Genomic DNA, 21,344 nt, shown 5'->3' with positions numbered 1-21,344 from the left:
TGAGGGAGGTGGTGAATGAGTTTGCTACCCAGCCAAGGAAACTGTGATTTTTCCACAGAACTGTGTAACCCACAGATTGGAAGATCCCACTTACGAAGCCAAGACACTGGGGCCTAGTGCCTCAACCCCGGAACTTGCAGATTCTTGCAGCTTATCAGCTGGACTCTGCTCAAGCCTACTGAACTCCTGGAGGAAGGGATGACCAGCACCAATGTGGCTGCCTGCTTTCTAAGCCATTTGAGCTCCTTGGTTGGGGTGGTGGGCGGCGGGGCAGCAGCCAGCACTGGGACTTGCAACTGCCTAACATGCTAAGCTCTCTGGGTGGGGAAAGGTGGCACCCATTTCTATAGCTACAGGCTGTGCTTTTTCCCTGCTGGAGCCAGGGAGGCCAGAAGGCTTGGTCCCAAGACTTGTCCCCACAGCCCAACACACCGACTTGTTAGTCTGCGGCCCGAGTGCCTCTTCAGACCCAAACTTGACCCATCCTTCTTCATTGGGCAAGGCTTCTCTGCAGGATGTCCAGTGACTCCAGCCAGAGGCTCAGGGACAGAATTCAGATCTCCCTGAGCCCGAGCCCTTAGGGGGAAGGATGACCATAGTCTTTGTTGACCAACAGACTTAGCCTCTCCTTCTGGTAGTTCTGAGGAATCTGAACAGCCCAGACAAGTGAGTTTCCCCTCAGAAAAGTATACCCTCTGTACCAAGGGACAAAGTGCTTTGTTAAATGGGTCCTGCGCCCCATGACACTCAGCTGGATGAGGCCTTTCAGCAGGGGTTGTCAGATACCCTATACAGGAGCAATCCTACTGGCATCAGTTTGGTGCCTCTCAAGGTCAGAAGAAGGAACAGACACCCATATTTGCTGTTTTCCAGCCTCCTTGAGTGACATCTCCAGGTGCAGAAGCGAATCAGATGAATAGGGCCTGAAGCGAACCCCCAGCAAACTGTAGCAGCCCTATGAAAGAGGGACCTGACTACTGAAAGAAAACAACCAGAAAGTGACAACAGCATCAACAACAGCAACAAAAAAGGCCTCCACAAAAACCCCATCCAAGGGTCAGCGCCCTCAAAGACCTAAACTAGATAAACCCACGAAGATGAGAAAGAATAAATTAAAAAAATGCTGAAAACCCAAAAGGCCAGAGTGCCTCCTCTGCTTTAAATGTTCACAAAATCTCTCCATCAGGGGCACAGAACTGGACAGATGCCAGGTGGATGGATTGACATAAAAAGGCTTCAGAAGATGGGTCATAAAAAAACTATGAGCTAAAGGAGCATGTTCTAACCCAATGCAAAGAAGCTAAGAACCTTGATAAAAGGTAAAGGAATTCCTAGCTAGAATAACAGGTTTAGAGAGGAACATAAATAACCTGATGGAGCTGAAAAACAACATGAAAACTTCGTGAAGTGTACACAAGTATCAACAACCGAATTAACCAAGTGGAAGAAAGGATGTCAGAGATTGAAGACCACTTTACTGAAATAAGACACGCATTCTTGTCTAAGAATAGAGAAAAAGAATAAAAAGGAATGAACAAAGCCTCCAAGAATGCTGGGACTTCATTAAAAGACCAAACCTACGATTAGTTAGAGTACCAGAAGGAGACTGAGAAAAGGAAACAAGCTGGAAAACACATTTCAGGATATTACCCAGAAGAACTTCCCCGACCCAGCAAGATAGGTCAACATGTAAATTCAGGAAATACTGAGAACACCATTAAGATACTCCACAAGAAGATCAACCCCAAGACACATAATCACCAGTTTCTCCAAGGTTGTAATGAAAGAATAACTGCTAATGGCAGCCAGAGAGAAAGGCCAGATCATCTACAAAGGGAAGCCCATCAGGCTAACAGAGGATCTCTCAGCAGAAAATCTACAAGCTAGAAGAGATTGGGGGCCAACACTCAACATTCTTAAAGAAAAGAAGTTTCAACCCAGAATTTCATATCTAGCCATACTAAGCATCATAAATGAAGGAGAAATAAAATTATTCCCAGACAAGCAAATGCTGAGGGATTTTCTTACCACCAGGCCTGTCCTGCAAGAGTTTCTAAGAGAAATGCTAAAAATGGAAAGGAAAAACCAGTAACAGGCACTGCAAAAACACACCAAAATATAAAGACCAATGGCACTCTGAAGAAACTGCATCAACTAGAGTGCAAAACAATTAAATAGCATCATGATGAAAGGATCAAATTCATACATAAAAATATTAACCTTAAATGTAAAAGACACAGACTGGCAAATTGGATAAGGAGTCAAGGACCATCACTGTGCTATATTCAAGAGACCCATCTTACATGCAAAGACACACGCAGGCTCAAAATAAAGGGATGGAGGAAAATTTATGAAGCAAATGGAAAGAAAAAAAAAAAGCAGGCCTTGCAATCCTAGCCTTTGACAAAACAGACTTTAAACCAACAATGACAATAAAGACAAAGAAGGACATTAGAAAATAGTAAAGTGAACAATTCAACAAAAAGATCTAACTATTTAAATATATACCCAATACAGGAGCATCCAGATTCATAAAACAAGTTCTTAGAGACCTACTAATAAACTTAGACTTCCACACAATAATAGTGGGAGACTTTAACACCTCACTGAATATACCAATAACAAGCTCTGAAATTGAGGCAGTAATTAATAGCCTACCAACTGAAAAAAAAAAAAAAAAAAAAAAAAAAAAAGCCCAGGACAAGACAGATTCACAGCTCAATTCTACCAGAAAAATGAAGAGGAGCTGGTACCATTCCTTCTGAAACTATTCCAAACATTTGAAAAGGAGGGACTCCTCCCTAACTTATTTTATGAAGCCAGAATCATCCTGATACCAAAACTGGGAAGAGACACAACAAAAAAAGAAAACTTCAGGCCAGTATCCCTGATGAACATTGATGTAAAAATCCTCAATAAAATATTAGCAAACTGAATCCTGCAGCACATCAAAAATCTTATCCATCACAATCAAGTCGGCTTCATCCCTGGGATGCAAGGCTGGTTCAACATAATCAAATCAATAAACATCATCCATCACATAAACAGAATCAAAGACAAAAACCACATGATTATCTCAATAGATGCAGAACAGCCCTTTGATAAAATTCAGCATCCCTTCAGAGTTAAAAACTCTGAATAAAATAGATATTGATGGAACATATCTCAAAATAATAAGAGCTATTTGTGACAAACCCACAGCCAGTGTCATATCGAATGGGCAAAAGCTGGAAGCATTCCCTTTGAGAACCAGCACAAGACAAGGATGCCCTCTCTCACCACCCCTATTCAACATAGTACTGGAAGTTCTGACCATGACAATCAGGAAAGATAAAGAAATGAAGGATATTAAAATAGGAAGTCAAATTGTTACTGTTTGCAGACAACATGATTTTATGTTTAGAAAACCCCATCATCTCAGCCCAAAAACTTCTTGAACTTACAAGCAACATCAGCAAAGTCTTAGGATACAAAATCAATGTGCAAAAAGTGAGCATTCCTTTACACACCGACAATAGGCAAGCAGAGAGGCAAATCATGAATGAACTCCCATTCACAATTACTACAAAGAGAATAAAATACTTAGGAATACAGCTAACAAGGGACGTAGTTCTCTTCAAGGAGAACTACAAACCACTGCTCAACGAACTAAGAGAGGACACAAACAAATGGAAAAACATTCTATCCTCATCGATAGGAAGAATCAATATTATGAAAGTGGCCATAATGCTCAAAGTAATTCATAGATTCAGTGCTACTCCCATTAAACTACCACTGACATTCTTCACATAGTTAGAAAAAAAAAATATTTTAAATTTCACATGGAATCAAAGAATACCCTGTATATCCTAGACAATTCTAAGCAAAAAGAACAAAGCTGGAGGTTTCACACTACCCGACTCCAAGCCATACTACAAGACTACAGTAACTAAAACAGCATGGTACTGGTACCAAAACAGACATATAGAATAATGAAGCAGAACAGAGACCTCAGAAATAACACCACACATCTACAACCATTTGATCTTAGACAAATGTGACAAAAACAAGCAATGGGAAAAGGATCTCCTATTCAGGAAATGGTGTTGGGAAAACTGGCTAGCCATATGCAGAAAACAGAAACTGGACACCTTCTTTGCGCTTATACAAAAATCAACTCAAGATGGATTAAAGACTTAAATCTAAAACCCAAAACCATAAAATTGCTAGAAGAAAACTTGGGCAATACCATTCAGGACGCAGGCATGGGCCAATACTTTATGCAAAAATGCCAGAAGCAATTGCTATAAAAGCCAGAATTGAAAACTGGGATCTGATAAACTGAAGAGCTTCTCCACAGCAAATGAAACTATCATCACAGTGAACAGGCAATCCTCAGAATGGGAGAAAACTTTTCCAAGCTACCCATCTGACAAAGGTCTAATATCCAGAATTTATAAGGAACTTAAATATATTTACAAGAAAAAAACAAATGACCCCATCAAAAAGTGGGCAAAGGATATAAACAAACACTCCTCAAAAGAAGACATTTACGTGATCAACAAACATGAAAGAAAGCTCAGCATTGCTAATCGTCAGAGAAATACAAATCGAAATCACGATGTAATACCATCTGACACCAGTCAGAATGGCGATAATAAAAAGTCAGGAAACAATAGATGCTGGCAAGACTGCAGTGAAAAAGGAATGTTTTTACACTGCTGGTTGGAATGTAAATTAGTTCAACCATTGTGGAAGACAGTATGGGGATTCCTCAAGGATCTAGAACCAGAAATACCATTTGACTCAGCGATCCCATTACTGAGTATATACTCAAAGGAATATAAATCATTCTACTATAAAGATGCATTCACATGGTATGTTTATTGCAGCACTATTTACAATAGTAAAGGTATGGAACCAACTCAAATGCCCATCAATGATAAATTGGATAAAGAAAATGTGGTACAAATACACCAAGGAATACTATGCAACCATATGAAGAAATGAGATCATGTCCTTTGCAGGGACATAGATGAAGCTGGAAGCCATCATCCTCAGCAAACTAACATGGGAACAGAAAACCAAACACCGCATGTTCTCACTAATAAGTGAGTGTTGAATATTGAGAGCATATGGACACAGAGAGGGGAACAACATACACCAGGGCCTGTTGGAGGGTGGGGGATGAGGGGAGGGAACTTACAGGAAGAGTCAATAGGTGCAGCAAACCACTATAGCAGATGTATACCTGTGTAACAAACCTGTACGCTCTGCACATGTATACTGTTTTTTTTTTTTTAGAAGAAATATAGAAAAAAAATCTTCTGATATGAATTGATTGGCAGCTGACCAAGCCATCCTCCTTTTAGGGCCCCTTCTCATTTTAGTAACCTCACATTAATAGATGACTGCATCTACTTGTGGTTGAATTTTATGGTGAGTTTTTATTTGATGTAAAATATGATTTTTTTATTGACAATTGAACAGAATTTATAAGTGTGGAAAGTTATGGATGAGGGATGACTAGTCCATTAATAGACCTAATAAGGGATTCCTTATAATGTCCTCAAAATATTTTACATACCAGCGTCATAAATGCCTATAACAAGTGGTGTAATGTGATGACTCATAGATCAACCTTCCGTCTCATGCCAGGCAGCTTAGTGAACTGCCACAGGAAAAATATCTAGATAAAATCATCTTGCATGAAAGAGGGAATTGGAACAGTTTCCTTCAAGATAAAATAATGATTAATTCTAAGAACAAGGATGTTATTTCTAAACATAAACCACAGGCTAACAACATGAAGGAAATAACTGATGTATATGACTAAATCAATATTAAGTTAAAAATACCACAAATAAAATTGAATAATATATGACCAGCAAAATTATCTGGAACATACATGAAAAGTGATTATTTCCTCTTTTATACAAATATTAAAATAGAAATCCTGGCAGAGGAACATAAGGCATTTTAGAAATGCAAAAATAGGAACGGTTAATGGATACGAAAATAAAGGTTCATTCCCAATAAAATAAATATAAATGATAAAAGCTTCCCACTTTCCTTCATAATATGATTGGAGTAGTTTTTTAAAATACATAAAAGGAGGTGTTGACAGTGTAGAGACAGTATCGCTTTTATAGGAGTGTAAATTCATATAGACTTCTAGAGGTGAACTTGTCTCTACATGCCAAAAGCTTTCTCGTTTTGAAGTCCTTTGATGTAATAGCTACATTTCTAGTAAAATTACACATAGCAAAATTAGAGCTGAGTCTATAGTTTTAAAATAAGGATATTGCTGTCAAGCAAATAACAAAGAACATTGAAAACATTCCAAATGTTTGAAAATATATTGACATATGCTTGCATGCAATGTATCCAACAAAGGATCATTAAATGACATCACATTTGATTTTAGATAATAAACATCCTATAATCCAATTGTGTGTTCTTGAAGGCTGTGTACCAGAGATTATCTTTGGGGGATGGAAATGCAGCACTTATTAATTCCTTATTTGTGTTTTCTATATTTTAATGACTATATAAAATTTTGTATTGTGAGAAATAATGAATAATTTCAAATGTGAAAGAAACTTTCTTAAAACCTATAAAAATCAGAGTATAACACCAACTAAAAGTGGATATGTAGATTTCTCATTTATAAAAATAAATTTTGTTGCTTACCAGCAGGTGGCAGTACAAAACAAGCAGTGATAAATCCTTTGTAAACAAGACGAAAATGAGGAGCAAGGCTTGGGAGTGAAGCATTTTTCTTTTTCCTTGATATGCAGACTTGTAACCAGAACACCAAGGCGATGGTCTGCTTTATAATCAGTTGTGTACTTAAATCAGAATTTATCTTAACATATAAACATACGCAGAGATCAAAAGAGTCCAGCAAAGTACTCCTGCAGGAGTTTTGGGTATTTTTTAGAAAGAAAGCAGAATCTATATTTCACATGCTTACGTATTTTATTATGATTAGTCATCAATATAGAATTGATTATTTTTGTATTAAGATGCATGCTTTACCCCAAATCCTAGGTCTTAAAAGCTCTAAAGTGCTGTTTATCCATCTAATTATTTTACTAAATACTCACTTTAATCACAAATCATAAATGTAGAAGCTCTTGCTTGAAGGTTTATAGGCACTAGTTGGTGGTGTAACTGAGATTGATATCCATGTCTGTCACTTTCCCTTTAAGGAATGATACCTATAATAAGAACAAATTTTTGAAAGTTTTGTCTTCAGCAAGGATCAGTTTTTAAGTGAAAAGAATGGCTTCTCTTCAACCTTTAGGGGATTTTGTTGACTTTCTTAATTGACATTTTACCATTTTTTCCATCTTTAGTTTCTTTAACTAGAAGAAAGAGCTCTGTCAATACTGAAATAGATAAGCATATGATAAATTTGGTTGCTTTGGCACTTACAACTGTTTGAGGCTTGCTTTCAGGAAATTGTGTGTATATTTTAAATCCATTTCTAATCAAATTTTGTGCTTGTTAGGTCCCCGCTGTGTATATTTTCTCTATGGCAAGAGAAAAACAATTATTTAATTTTGTATATATTTCAGAATGTATAATTTTTTTTGTAAATTTGCTTTCATTACAGACTTGTAAGGACTCTAATAACTGTATTTTGAAATAAAAATAAGCGAATTAACCCCAGAGGCGTTACTTAAACTCAGGGTCATAGAACTTAACAGTATTGCATAGTTGGCAATAAAGCCAGCAGCAGTTACCATTCTATTCTTAGCCATCGACCTCTTTCACCTGTTGCTCCGTCTGCTTCCTAACCCTATCTCCCTGATTTGTCTCTGCACTGCCACAGCCCTGAGTCAAATTTCCACATAGCCATGGAAGTATCCTTTAAAAATGTAACAGCCCTACTACACCCTGCTCTGAACCCTCCCATGGATTCCCATCATTCCTGGAATAAGCCTCCCACATTCTCACCAAGGCATTTCAAGCTCTGTGTGACCTGACTGTCTCCTCCTCCAGTGTCTTCTGGTAGCTTGCTTACATCTTTGCTCACTGGGCTCCAATTACACTGGCCTCCTCATTCTTCCATAGAGCAAATTCCCTTATAGAGCTTTAATACATTAAGTCTTCTCCCTGGTCCTCTTCCTCACCTCTTCTGAGATGTTGCTCTGCAAAGAGAGATACCCTGACTCCCTTTCTTGCAGTCTCTAGTTACCTGACTTTGTTTTTCTTCACTGCCATGATCACTACCCGACACTTGATCCCAAATCATTTTCTTGTGCATTTTCTCTTTCTTTCGCTAGAATGCATTCCCCAAGAGGACAAGGTGTTTGTCTTGATCACTGCTGTATTTTGGTACCTAAAACAATGCCTAGTAGGTGGTAGGCACTCAATGGATTTGTAATCACACAAGTAAATGAATGAATAAATAAAACCCACAGTCTCTGACTCCTGGTCCATGACTCTACTGGTCAGTTTAACAAGGAGTGAAATAAATTTATTGTTAAGAGATGCCAGACTTTGGAATGAGTACATTAAGGAGTGCCCTCTCTTCCTTGCATATAAAATGAGATCATAAGAATCTTTATTTTATCTACCTTATGAAATTGTGGGAAGATTGAAAAGGAAATTGTTTTCCTAAGAACTTTTTAAACTATGAGAAATTATGCAGATCATTGTTGATAGAAAAGTTTAGGTTCACCAGTCGAGGAAATTTGCTTTATTCCAACAGTGATAGCAGTGGAGGGAAGCCTGGGAAACATTTGTTTTAAGGCTGAGGGGAGGCAAGGGGAACAGAGATTGGAAGCCCAGGATTCTGAAGACAAATGATCTTACATGTGAGTCCCAGCTTAGACTCTTACAATCGAGTGATCTTTGTGCAAATTATTTGAACTCTCTGACCCTTAGTTATTCTCACATAAAGTGGAATAAGATAAACTGTCTCAAGGGTTATTATTGAGATATTAAATGAGATTGGTGCATGCCAAGTGTAGTGCTTCCTTCCTATGGAAAATAGGATGGCCTTGAAATAAACTTTGCAGAACCCCAATGATTACTTTCTCACTTTTGTTAACAGATTGTATTGTTCAGACCACCACCTGCTCCGTTAGCAGGAAGACATCTGAGTTTTCCTATCCGTCCACCTTCTTCTGTCATTCCTGTGTAATTCAAGAGCCCTTTCCCAGAGAGGGTTAATCCGGTGTGAAAAGCCAGAGAAAGAGAAATCTAGTCTCTAGTCCACTGCTGCTATGACAATATCACCACATGGTGCCGCTATTGCAGATAGCTCCTTTCTAATCCAATGGCCACTGGTTATTTGTATTTTTCCTAAGCAGGCCCCTGCCGTTGGACCTTTGCTTCTGGGCTCTGGGATTCCAGATCTGTCTCTCTCTTTCTGTTTTCACAGCACACACATCTCCAGTTTTTTTGTTTTGTTTTGTTTTTTTCTCACAGCCTGGTGCTAAGGTCTCTGGGTCCTGCGGGATTCTGTGGAAGAAGGAGCCCTCAGCCAGGCGGGTGACTTACATCTGTAATCTCAGCTACTAAGGAGACTGAGGTGGGAGGATCACACGAGGTCAGGAGGTCAAGACCAGCCTGGCCAATAAAACAAGACCCATTTCTATATATTAATTTTTTAAAAAGCAGAGAGAAGGAGTCCTGTTTCTGACCCCAGAGTCCATCTTTAAGTTCAAGTCACCATCCTGATTCCAGGTCCCTCCAGGGAAACAAGCCCTCTCTATCAAACGGCTCCTAATTCAGAAATTGCCCACATTTCCCCCAGGGAGCAAGTCTGCATAACAAGGGGATGAAATAGTTTTTGCTAAGCAACATGGACACGTGCACACACAGTTATGCACACTCATACACACATAGTCATTTACCATTGCCTTCTCCTGGAGCAGTGGGTACCATTTACATAGTTAATAAGACCACTCCAGTAACCCGATAAAACAAAAAGAATTAGATTCTGCCCTAGATACTTGGGATGCTGAGGTGGGAGAATCACTTGAGCCCTGGAGGTTGAGGTTGCAGTAAGCTGAGATTACATCACTCTACTCCAGCTTGGGTGAGAGAGCAAGATCCTGTCTCAACAAGAAAATTAGATTCTCTTCATAACAAAATGATGACAAAAGCCATTGAACTCCCCATCTTAAATTCCTACTAATATTTTATCATTTGACTGTTGTAGCCACAGTGCGTACTCACTGAGAGTAGCTCAGTTTAATTTGGGGAGGAAATACTAGGCACCATCCGAGGTTGACAGAGCTGTGATATGGGTCTCATAGAGCCTCTCCTCCAATACGCAGATTTTAATGAGAAGAGCAGAGGATTATGAATTGAACTTACAGGGAACACCCTCTTCTTCTCCTGACTCTTTAAATGCCTCTCTTCAGTGCCTACACATTCCACATCTCCCCTCAACCTAGTCTGGAATGTTGGAGGAGGCCTGAGGACTTCCCAGTACTAAGGAGGACAAGGTATAGCAGACAAGCAAAAAAGGACAGGGCAGCAGACCCCTTAGTCTTGCTCTCATCTGAGCCCTTGGTAGGTTTCTGAGCCTCCCTACCACCCAATCCCTCCAGGGATGTAGAGCAAAAGTCCAGTATTAAAGAGCAAAGTCACCATTGCCCTCTCATGTCTTCTGGGAGCCAGGGCATTAGCTGGCATTGGTTTATATAGCACAGTCTCTGATCCTGATAGGACATAATTAATCATCACCAACTATGAGTACCAGTATGACATACCTTGTTTCATTTTTATATAAATAATTCACTGAAAACAAATGCCCCAGTGTCATGATATAGCCCAGGGATCTTACTTCTTCCACTTTCTCTCCAAGTTGAACTAGCTCATTTATGAACTTTTTCATTGGACTTTTTTTGTTTCTCTTCCGAGTTGCAAACTTTGCACATTAATTGGCACTCACTCAGTATAACCACCTCTAACACCTTTGCCTTTTCTGTCCCAAACTTCAAAGTCTGTCTCCCTGGCTGGTGTTATAGCCACATTCTGAGAATTGCCAGTCTGTACCTTCTCTATCCTCCACGCAATTGTCTGAAATCATTTACTTGCTATCTCTATTATGGAAAATGCCATTATGGAAAATGCCTGCTTATCATGCATATATGATTTCCCTTTCTGCAGGTCTATGAAGCTTCTGTACTAAACTGAATTTCTTTTTACTGCTTTCCTTCTATTCTGGCTTTACCTACAGAATCGGACTGTTCGTTACTAAAATGCCTAATCACATTTAGACCAAATGATCTAATTGCATAAATTTTCTTGTGATCTGGAGTTACTGGCACTGAAACCCATTTCCTAGCAAACCTATTATAACTCCCAGGCTGCTTCCAAATTCTGTGTGTTGGCTGAGGGTTCCTTTTTTCAAACTATAACAAGCAAACCTGAGAATTTTTACAATTTAAGATAAATCAGCAATTGTTTTTCTTCCTTTTGTCACCTTCATTTTTCAGCAAAAAGAAAGACATACTGTATATAACAAGACTAAAATGAAAAATTTAGCATATACAGTGGAAGAAGCATTCTACTTAATGTTATTTAATCCTCAGAATAACTGGGCTGGTTTTTTATTATTTCCTTTTGCTGAGAAAGTTGAGACTCAGAGAAGCGAAATAACTTGCTCAAGATTAACCAGCTCAGGGGACAGACCAATGCTATTCTATACCTACCATTGCCAATAATGCCTTGCCTCTCAGAAGACACTCTAGGATGGCACATTTACCCTTTAATACTAGCCAGGGCTTTGGCTCCACACCTCTGAAGACACTGATTAACCAGTAGAATGATGTTTGAAATTCTGCCCCACTCTTTTTCAGTAAAAGAAAAAAAACCTTTTTTATTCTTGTGTCAGTTTACTGAGAACAATGGTTTCCAGCTTTATACATGTCCTTGCAAAGGACATGAGCACAGCTTTTTTATGGCTACATAGTATTCCATGGAGAGAGGAATATGTGCCACATTTTCTTTATCCAGTCTATCACATGGACACAGGGAGGGGAACATCACACACTGGCGCCTGTTGGGTGGTGAAGGGTTAGGAGAGGGATAGCAGGGTTTGGGGAGATAGGGGAGGGATAGCATTAGGAGAAATACCTAATGTAGATGACGGGGTGTGGGATGCAGCAAACCACCATGGCACTTGTGTACCTATATAACAAACCTGCATGTTCTGCATATGAACCCCAGAACTTAAAAAGAAAAAGAAGGGAATTATTAAACCTTCATTATGAAAAGAGATGAAGCCAAGTGTATTTGTTAGTTACAACTAGGAGGACCTAGTCGTGCGTTGTGTCTTTATGTATGTAACCATCATCACCAGCACCTTGTGTATAATAAGCACCAGATGGCATGTGCCTATTATGCTGGAGAAATGCACAGCCGTGGGCTTTATTATGACATACAGACTGCAGCTATATTTAAAATCATAATCTGGGCAATGTTCTTCACATTTTATTTGTGTGAACTCAACCACGATGAAGTAATTGTTATCTGGTAAACTGTGCTTGTTGTTAGGAATGCATTCCTGAGTGTCCTGACAAGGAAATTAGACGAGCTGTGCATACTTCCATTCATTCTTGAAGCCGTTACTGAGCATTCACTGTGTACCAAGTGCTGTCCTTGACAAGAAGACCTACACCCAGTGGTCCCACAGGGAGACTTAGGAAATGGGAGCACCTGTCAGTTCATCATGTGAATCCTTCCCTCCAATTCCATCTCTCTACACCCTCCTGCCAACCTTCTGGGATTCCCCCTTCCTATCTCACTCTTATATAGACACATTCTTCATGCGAATATTCATTCAGATAAAGAAGACTCATGACTGAGAGGGTTTTGATGACTGGTGAGAGAGTCTCATTGCCCCAGTCCGCTAAGAACACTGGTAAAGTGTTGCAATGTTGTTTTGTGGAAGCCATCTTTGTTTATGATGGTTGGCTTTAACACTTCAGAATAAAATAAGAGCAGTGTCCTTGCCACTTTGTTTTATGTTTGCAGATGAAGAACAGTAGGCTTGGCTTTTTTGCTGAGATTCGTCTAACTAAGAGAAGCCATTTCTGTTCAAAATTAATTTTGTTAGTATTTTATAAGTTAAAGGCAGCCCAAATTTATTGAGCCTAGCAATAAATGCAGCAAAAAAAAATTTTTTTTTGAGGTATAAAAATCTGTATTTATATTACAATGACATAAGGACACAGCGTGGCCCACAAGGTGGACAGCTGGGCGGGGGCCCCTTTCCGTCTCCAGAACACGCCCCCTCACTGGCACCAGGCCCTCGTGTGGCCCCAAACTCTGGCACGGAACCTGTCCTAGTGCCCGACGTGGTGTACTAGCCTAGCAGTGTACTAGGCACTGGGGAAATATAAAATAAGGAACTTGTGCATAAGAAATGGGAAAAACATAAGAAGAAACAACAATAATTTCTAATCTTCTTTGTTTCATTTTAATGTACTGCTGTCCAGTAGGGTAGTCACAAGTCACATATGGCTAATGAGCACTTGAAATGTAACGGGTCCAAATTGGGATGTGTGGTGAAATAGCAGTGTGAAATAGATCATGAATAAATTTTTATGTTGATTGCATGCTGAAATAATATTTTGAATATTTTCAGTTGAATATCTTATTACATTTAATTTTACCTGTTTCTTTTTACTTCTTAAAATGTGACTAATAGAAAAATAAAATGACATATGTGACACATATTATATTTTTGTTAGAAAGTGTCCTTGTAATATTTCTGCCAGTCATTGGGGCTTATATAGTGTATAGTGATTTATAATATTATTTTTTGCATTTGAAATTATTTCATTAAGTACTTTTCTCAAATCATGATATATGTATGGCCACCTTGGATATTATCATAATTATCCCATCATGGAAGTGTTGAATTGCATGTATAACCGTGACTTCTTGTTTGGCACCATTTAGCCATTAAGGTCATTTGCAATGTTCAATGCAAGGAATTTTTTTTTTTTTTTTTTTTTTTTTTTGAGACGGAGTCTTGCTCTGTCACCAGGCTGGAGTGCAGTGGTGCAATCTCGGCTCACTGCAACCTCCACCTCCTGGGTTCAAGCGATTCTTCCGCCTCAGCCTCCTGAGTAGCTGGGACCACAGGCGCGTACCACCACGCCCAGCCAAATTTTTTTTTGTATTTTTAGTAGAGACGGGGTTTCACCATGTTGGCCAGGATGGTCTCGATCTCTTGACCTTGTGATCCACCCTCCTCGGCCTCCCAAAGTGCTGGGATTACAAGCGTGAGCCACCACGCCTGGCCGGAATTTTTTTTTTTTAACATTATTAAACAATAATATATTTCCTCTGTCTCCCTGTATGGGAGTAAAATAAATATAGAAGAAATAACTAAAAATTAATTTTGTTATAAGAAACATTTAATATTGTGGTATATTTATTTTCTGCATTTTTTTCTTTGCTTTTTTGTACTTTTTAAAACAAATTTGTATTAATATATATTGCATTTAATTATTTTTATGTGAACATAAGAATTAAATGTTTTAAACTGAATTATAAGATTGTTGTAAAAAAAGAGAGAGCAGCATTGTAATGGCTGTATAGTGTTCAACTGAGTGAATATGTTATTTTCCTCTGCTAGTGGTTTTATAGATTGAATCAAATTTTGAATACTTACAAGTAATTCATAATTTTTTCTCCAAATTTTAGATTATTTGAATTTCTTCATCAAACAAGTCTCAGATGGGCATTTATAACAAAGTACACAAAAAAGGGGTATATCACACCTACGGTTCAATTTACAAGTTATATTGTTGAAAAGTAACCACTACGGTTCAATTTACAAGTTATATTGTTGAAAAGATTATAGATAGGTCTTGTGGTACCAGCTACCTGAAAAGTTGTGGCAGGTGGATCACTTGAACCCAGAAGTTTGAGGCTATAGTGAGTTATGATTATGCCACTGCACTCCAGCCTGGCCAACAGAGTGAGACTCATCTCTCAAAAAAATATTATAGCATGTTCTTAAGAAAGTACATAATCAAAAAACAGGTACACACTCTCCTTTCAACCTATTCTTATAGTCAATTATTATAAGTGCAAAAAGTTACTTAATTTTATGAGATTTATAAGTTCTTTCTCATAAGGGCAAAATATCAGACTCATAAGCACCTAGAACAGTGCCTGCCATTGAGTAGTTGGTGAAAATTTATTAGATGAATAAACTTAACTGATTAAGATATCTTTTGCTCATTTCATTCTGGTCTTGCTATAGAATGCATTGAGAGAGTGGAGGGAAAATAGTGGAAATGGAATCCATGACCATTTTGTGGCTACCCTTCAGCAATGTGTTTGCTTGTCAAAGCAATAAGTAATAGAAATATTTAAAATTTTAGCTTTTTAATACTTGAGTGAAATTCAGCGAGCATTTATCTAATTGACAACATACTCAACTTACAGAGGAGAAAACAACCAGGGAGCTAATTATAGCCTCAGACTGACACAGAAAAGACCTAGAAGTATGGCCCGGGGCTTCCTCATTCTGCATTACATATTGCCATGCTTGCAATGGAACACACATATTTTAATAAAGTCAGTCTCCAAAACCCATAATTTTCCTACTTTATTGAACAAATGTAGAATTTTACTTTAATGAAAACATGTATCTAATTGAAGGTTGAAATTCAGCCAAGTTTTTCATTGTTAATAATTAGCAGCAGAGTTTGTGGGCGTTGGATTGGGTGTTTTCCCTCATTTTGTTGGCACAGTTATTACTAGGGTTTTTCTTGGGCTGACATGTTTTATTAACATCAGCAGAGCACTCAAGATTTTCACAGTCATTCATGGAACCACTAGATTCTAGACACTGAGATTAGTTGTTTAGGCTTTAGAAGTTAAATATTAAGAAAGGACGTTTCAAGAGAAAGGAGTGGCAAGGGAAACAAGTTTTCAGCAAAGAAAAACATGAGTAATTGATCTGCACAGCAACATTATGGGTGAGAACATCATTGTTCGTATTTATATTCAGTATTTCTGTTTGTAGGATGCTGTTCTTGAGTATGAGGGCAGCTGAATAGAATAATTTGAGACCTGTAGTCGTTTCTTTATCAGTTGGTATAACAGAATATTTATGTCAATGAAAATAGAAAGGAGAGGAAAGAAATTGAGAGCAGAAATCCAGAGGAGAAGTACATTAAATTCAAGCAGAGATGAAGAATGAGGACTTTGATTTGTGTTGTAATTCCATTCCTCCTGTATCCATAGCCATGGTTAGACAGGAATTTAATAGCAGGTTACAAGGACTGGTGGCAAGATCATGGGCGTGAGAACTTTGGAAACTTAGATTGTCATTCCAGGTCTACTGCTGTGTGACCTCAGCCAAATAAATTCACTGTGAAGACTTCAGACTGCTCTGAAGTCATCTTGAAAGTAAGAAGCTGATACTAGGTTAATAGGTCTCTTCTTCTATAACCTGGTATACAAATGACTTCCCAGAACTCAGGGTCAAAGACATATTCAGGGTCATTTAGGAAATAAAGAATGTCCTGACCAATTGCTGATGTCTATGAAAAGCAGCATGATTAGTGACTGTTCTTAGGTAATATGATTCTTTGACTACAAAGATTTCTATGTCGGACTCTATGGTAAAACCAAGAATATTCAGTTAAAGATGTTCATTTTTTTTTTCAATTGGTAATGAGTTCAAATTACTTTTGTGATTTTTAAATGATACATGAAATACATATAATGTTGATTGAGGAGGCATGTGGAGATAATTGGACTCAATCTTAAGAAATGTGTAAATTAAAAGATCAAAATGGGCAAAATTATACAAAGCAAGCATTTCTATTCACTGATCATATCATTGTGTTGAGACATTTAATCAGTATCTGAAAATCTCCAGAAGATACAAAATGGTGCACATAATCTTCTGACTGTTAGGGAAGATTTTCATGGGAATGACTTAGTTCAACATATTTCTAAGTCAATGATTTTCTCTCACCTTGACCTGTGAGCCTATGATTAGTAATTCATGATGTCAGTGTCATGAGTAATACTAACAAAGAGCACCTAATGAGTTTGCTCTATGCCAGAACCCATTCAAAAGTGGTTTCTACAACTCAGTTAATTTCTCACACAAACTTGATAAGTAGGTATTATTATTATTATTATCCTTATCTTACATATTAGTAGACTGAAGATCAGAGAAGTCATACAACTTACTCAAGGTCACATTGCATGTAGGCAGTGGACGTCTTACCCAGGATATTTCTCTACTGCTGATAGTGACAGAAATTACCATTTGGAGGTTCTCTTCCATAACACAGGCTCTGGCAGAAGCAGCCCACAAATGGCTTTTTTCATGGCTGTTTTACCCAGGGGATAACTGAGGCTTAGGGTGCCTAAGTAATGAGTCCACTATCACCCAACCAATAAGTCTTATGGCTGGTAATCTCCAGTTCCAAAAACCAAGGTGGATTCATTACTTAATGCAACTTTGGATGTCCCTTTTGTTAAAGTAATATGCCTATTGAAATATGAATCCAATTTATTACTTGGGTTTAGAGAAATGGCGGATTGCAGGAAGTCTGAACATGCATCTTGAGAAATCATGTGCCAAAGTCCTGCAGAAAGTCTGCACAGTGTGCAGGTCAAAGCTCAAATTTACTTACTTAGAGAGACATGTGAGGGTCACCCTGCTTTTTTTTTTTTTTTTTTTTTTTAATAATTTATTAAACTCAATATATCCGAAATGTCATTTCTTTTTTTTTTCTTTTTGAAATTTATTTATTATACTTTAAGCTCTGGGGTACATGTGCAGATCATGCAGTTTTGTTACATAGGTTTACACGTGCCATGGTGGCAGTTTGCTGCATTCATTGCCCCATCATCTACATTAGGTATTTCTTGTAATGCTATCCCTCCCCTATCCCCCAACCCACTGCTCTTCCTCCCCTAACCCCCACCCCCTAGACCCTGGTGTGTGATGTTTTTAAGGTACTTCCCAAACAGGCACTCTCCCATGGAACCCCACACACACATCTTCAGTTATTCTATTCACATTATTTTGTTTTATTGTCTTCAGAGCATTTGGCACTATTGACCTTGTCTTGTCTATGCTTTACCAGACACAGTTTCATGAGAACAGAGGTTGTTGATTTTATTCACCTCTGTATCTCCAGTACCTAGGACAGTATATGGGATACAAATTGTACTCCAAAACTTTAATTGAATGAATGATTTTTCTTATTCTTATAAATATCAATAGCATCAAGTTTTATTGACTGGTTTCCTATGTTCCTTGCTTAGTGGCAAGTACATATTTTATAAATTTATTTCTTACAATTAGCACACTTGGTCTTATTTTCATATCTATTTTGCAGATGTGGAAAATAAGGCATACTGAGGTCAAATTACTTGCATAATGACACAAACCTAGTAGTTAGGAGTCACAAGCCAATCTGTGTCTTTTCATCTGCTGAGACTATACTTTTACACCCAACACTCAACTCACCTGTGACTATAAAAAGTCCTGAACAGTTCTATCTTTTCATTGGTTGATTTTCCCAAGAAGTCGTTTATGTGGTTTCATTGCTAACTTTGTAGACAAGATTTAAATTCAATGAACACTTACTGAATGTAGTCATAGATTGTGTGGCAAGCATCACCAGTTCTGCTTTATGTGGGCAGAAAAGGAAGTTCAAATAAGTGATATTGGTATTGCTAGAAATTGGTAAGCCAGAATTTAAACCCAGGACTGTTGATTCCAAGTCTCTGGCTCAATCTGTAATAAATGGTGAAGACTTTTCTACAGAAGTAAAATAGCATTACCAGCCATGCATTTCCTAACCATTATTTTCAAACAGCATGTAGAGAGGAAGCATTACATCATGACAAACATTGTGATTCTTTTGTTAAGTGCTCTCTTGGGACAAATAATATGTGAACATAGATACTAGATCATTATGTAGTCCAAACCCACATGTGAGCTTATGTTCTCTGTTGTCAGAGATCTAGCTCACACAAAGAGGTGTTCTGACTGATTTTATTATAGTTTTCTTTCTTTTTCTTTCCTTTTTTTTTTTTTTTTTTTGACAGGACTCTTGCTCAGGCTGGAGTGCAGTGACTGAATCTCAGCTCACTGCAACCTCCGCCTTCCAGGTTTCAAGTGATTCTCCTGCCTCGGCCTCCTGAGTAGCTGAGATTACAGGTACCTGCCACCATGCCTGGCTAATTTTTGTATTTTTAGTGGAGACGGGGTTTCACCATGATGGCCAGGCTGGTCTTGAACTTCTGGCCTCAAGTGATCTGAGCACCTTGGCCTCCCAAAGTGCTGGGATTACAGGCATGAGCCACTGTGCCTGGCCTAGTTTCTCCAAAAGGAGGTTTTACATTTGCTTTTCAGTATCATGAAATGACAAGTGACAAATTTCAAGAGTGTTCATTGATTTTTCTTTCAGGATAAAGAATAATTTCGGGAGTAATTTAGAAATATCAAGGTAGATTTGTGCCCTTTTTAAAGTGCTTACATAGTTGATAAGCTAATAAACATACATTTGGACTTCTTCCATCTGAGAGAGAGAGAAGCTGCAGTTGATAGATATTTATTATAATACTTCAACTATTTTAAAACAAGCACTTAAACAGGCAAAGTCTAAAACCATCTAGAGATCTAAACATGCCAAATAGAACAAGGAGAAATGCATCTGTATTTCTTTAGGAATTGGGAAAGAAATAGAAGAATAAGGATCCATGTTTTTAGCTATAAAATATCAGTTGATATTTCTTTAGGGTGACTAAAACTTTTCACTTTTCAAGCAAATAGTCTGATTCTAAAAAAGGAGATGGGCTGATAAATTTTAAAATGTGTTGCTTAGCCTACGTTGTTTCAGAGGTGATAGAGTCATTTATAGTTTCTAATAAAATGTAAAGGAAAATGCAATTTATTGTATCAATTCAACCATAGCACAACAAAAGATCGTTACTGCTCTCTCAGCAACTATAGAAAATGTGAGAAACTAAATATATAAGACCATATCCAAGCTAGAACATCAGTTACTTACTTTTTTGAAACTCACATTAATGCCAAGTCTTTGGTGAATATGCAGAGAATGTTACCAATACTTTTATTAAAGATATTTGATTAACTCCAATTTTTTTCTTCCAGACATTTGACCAGTTAAGTGGCTTCTCTATCCATGATTGGGATAGAGAAGTCCATTAGTTATATCTAAATAAATATTTGGGTGCCCCTATGCCTCCATCCACAGAGTAATCAATTGATTGGTATGAGCAACAGCAAATAAACAAATTTAGAGCATCTTCCCTGCGATTAGGGACCATTGTTCCTGACTGTCATTAGCCCCAGGCCTTCATTTCCAGTTGCCCTGGGGAAAGGCTATCGGTTCCTTTGTGAGGCCCAGCACTGCTGCTTTTATGCATTAACAGATGCATAACTGAAACCTAATTTTATTTGTCCATTTGCTTAGGACTTGATAAATAACTAAATGAGTCATTCATTTAACTTAAAATTTTGCCAGAAACTTTACATTCATTATCTAATTTCCTTCTGCCAACAACCTTGAGAGGAGGCATCAGCCCCACCTTACAGATAAGAAAGCTGAGGTTGAGAAGGTGAACAAATAACTTCTGGCAGTGACAGACATTCATGCTTGACTCCAAAGCTTTTATTCTTTCCATGTTCTTTTTTTTTTTTTTTTTGAGACTGAGTCTTGCTTTGTCTCCCGGGCTGGAGTGCAATGGCGCCATCTCGGCTCACTGCAACCTCCGCCTCCTGGGTTCAAGTAACTCTCTTGCCTCAGGATCCTGGGTAACTGGGATTACAGGCACATACCACCATGCCTGGCTAGTTTTTGTATTTTCAGAAGAGATGGAGTTTCACCATGTTGGCCAGGGTGGTCTCAAAGTCCTGGCCTCAGGTGATCTACCCGCCTTGGCCTCCCGAAGTGCTGGGATTACAGGCATGAGCCACTGTGCCCAGCCACCCATGTGCTTTCAAAAGCATGTGGTTTTTTTTTTTTTTTTGGTTTGTTTGTTTGTTTGTTTTTGAGACAGAGTCTCTCTCTCTCACCCAGGCTGTCCAGCACAGTAGCACAACCTCAGCTTACTTCAATCTTTGCCTTCTGGGTTCAAGCGGTTCACCTGCCTCAGCCTCCTGAGTAGCTGGGATTACAGGCACCCACCACCACACCTAATTTTTGTACTTTTGGTAGAGATGGGGTTTTGCCATGTTGGCCAGGCTGGTCATGAACTCCCACCTCGGCCTCTGAAAGTGCTGAGATTATAGGCATAAACCACTGCGACCTGGCACAAAAGCACACATTTTTTATGTTAACTCTGTACAAGATAAAACTGTCCTAAATTTTATT

At 38.3% G+C, this 21,344-nt stretch overlaps 1 protein-coding gene and 1 long non-coding RNA gene across 3 annotated transcripts in view; both read left to right on the top strand.

The window, feature by feature from the left end:
• The window catches only part of KCNIP4 (potassium voltage-gated channel interacting protein 4), a 1,204,862-nt gene that overhangs the window by 162,607 nt on the left and 1,020,911 nt on the right, over positions 1–21,344 (top strand). The gene's annotated exons all lie outside the window — the stretch shown is intronic.
• LOC116545354 lies at positions 14,466–17,660 on the top strand. Its single transcript, XR_004266286.1, has 2 exons — positions 14,466–14,746; positions 14,777–17,660. It is a non-coding gene; the product is annotated as an uncharacterized LOC116545354 (long non-coding RNA).

Source organism: Sapajus apella, unplaced genomic scaffold (assembly GCF_009761245.1).
Source record: "Sapajus apella isolate SASKATOON/1434 unplaced genomic scaffold, GSC_monkey_1.0 scaffold5, whole genome shotgun sequence".
Lineage (NCBI taxonomy): Eukaryota > Metazoa > Chordata > Mammalia > Primates > Cebidae > Sapajus > Sapajus apella.
This window is presented reverse-complemented; position numbering and strand designations above follow the sequence as displayed.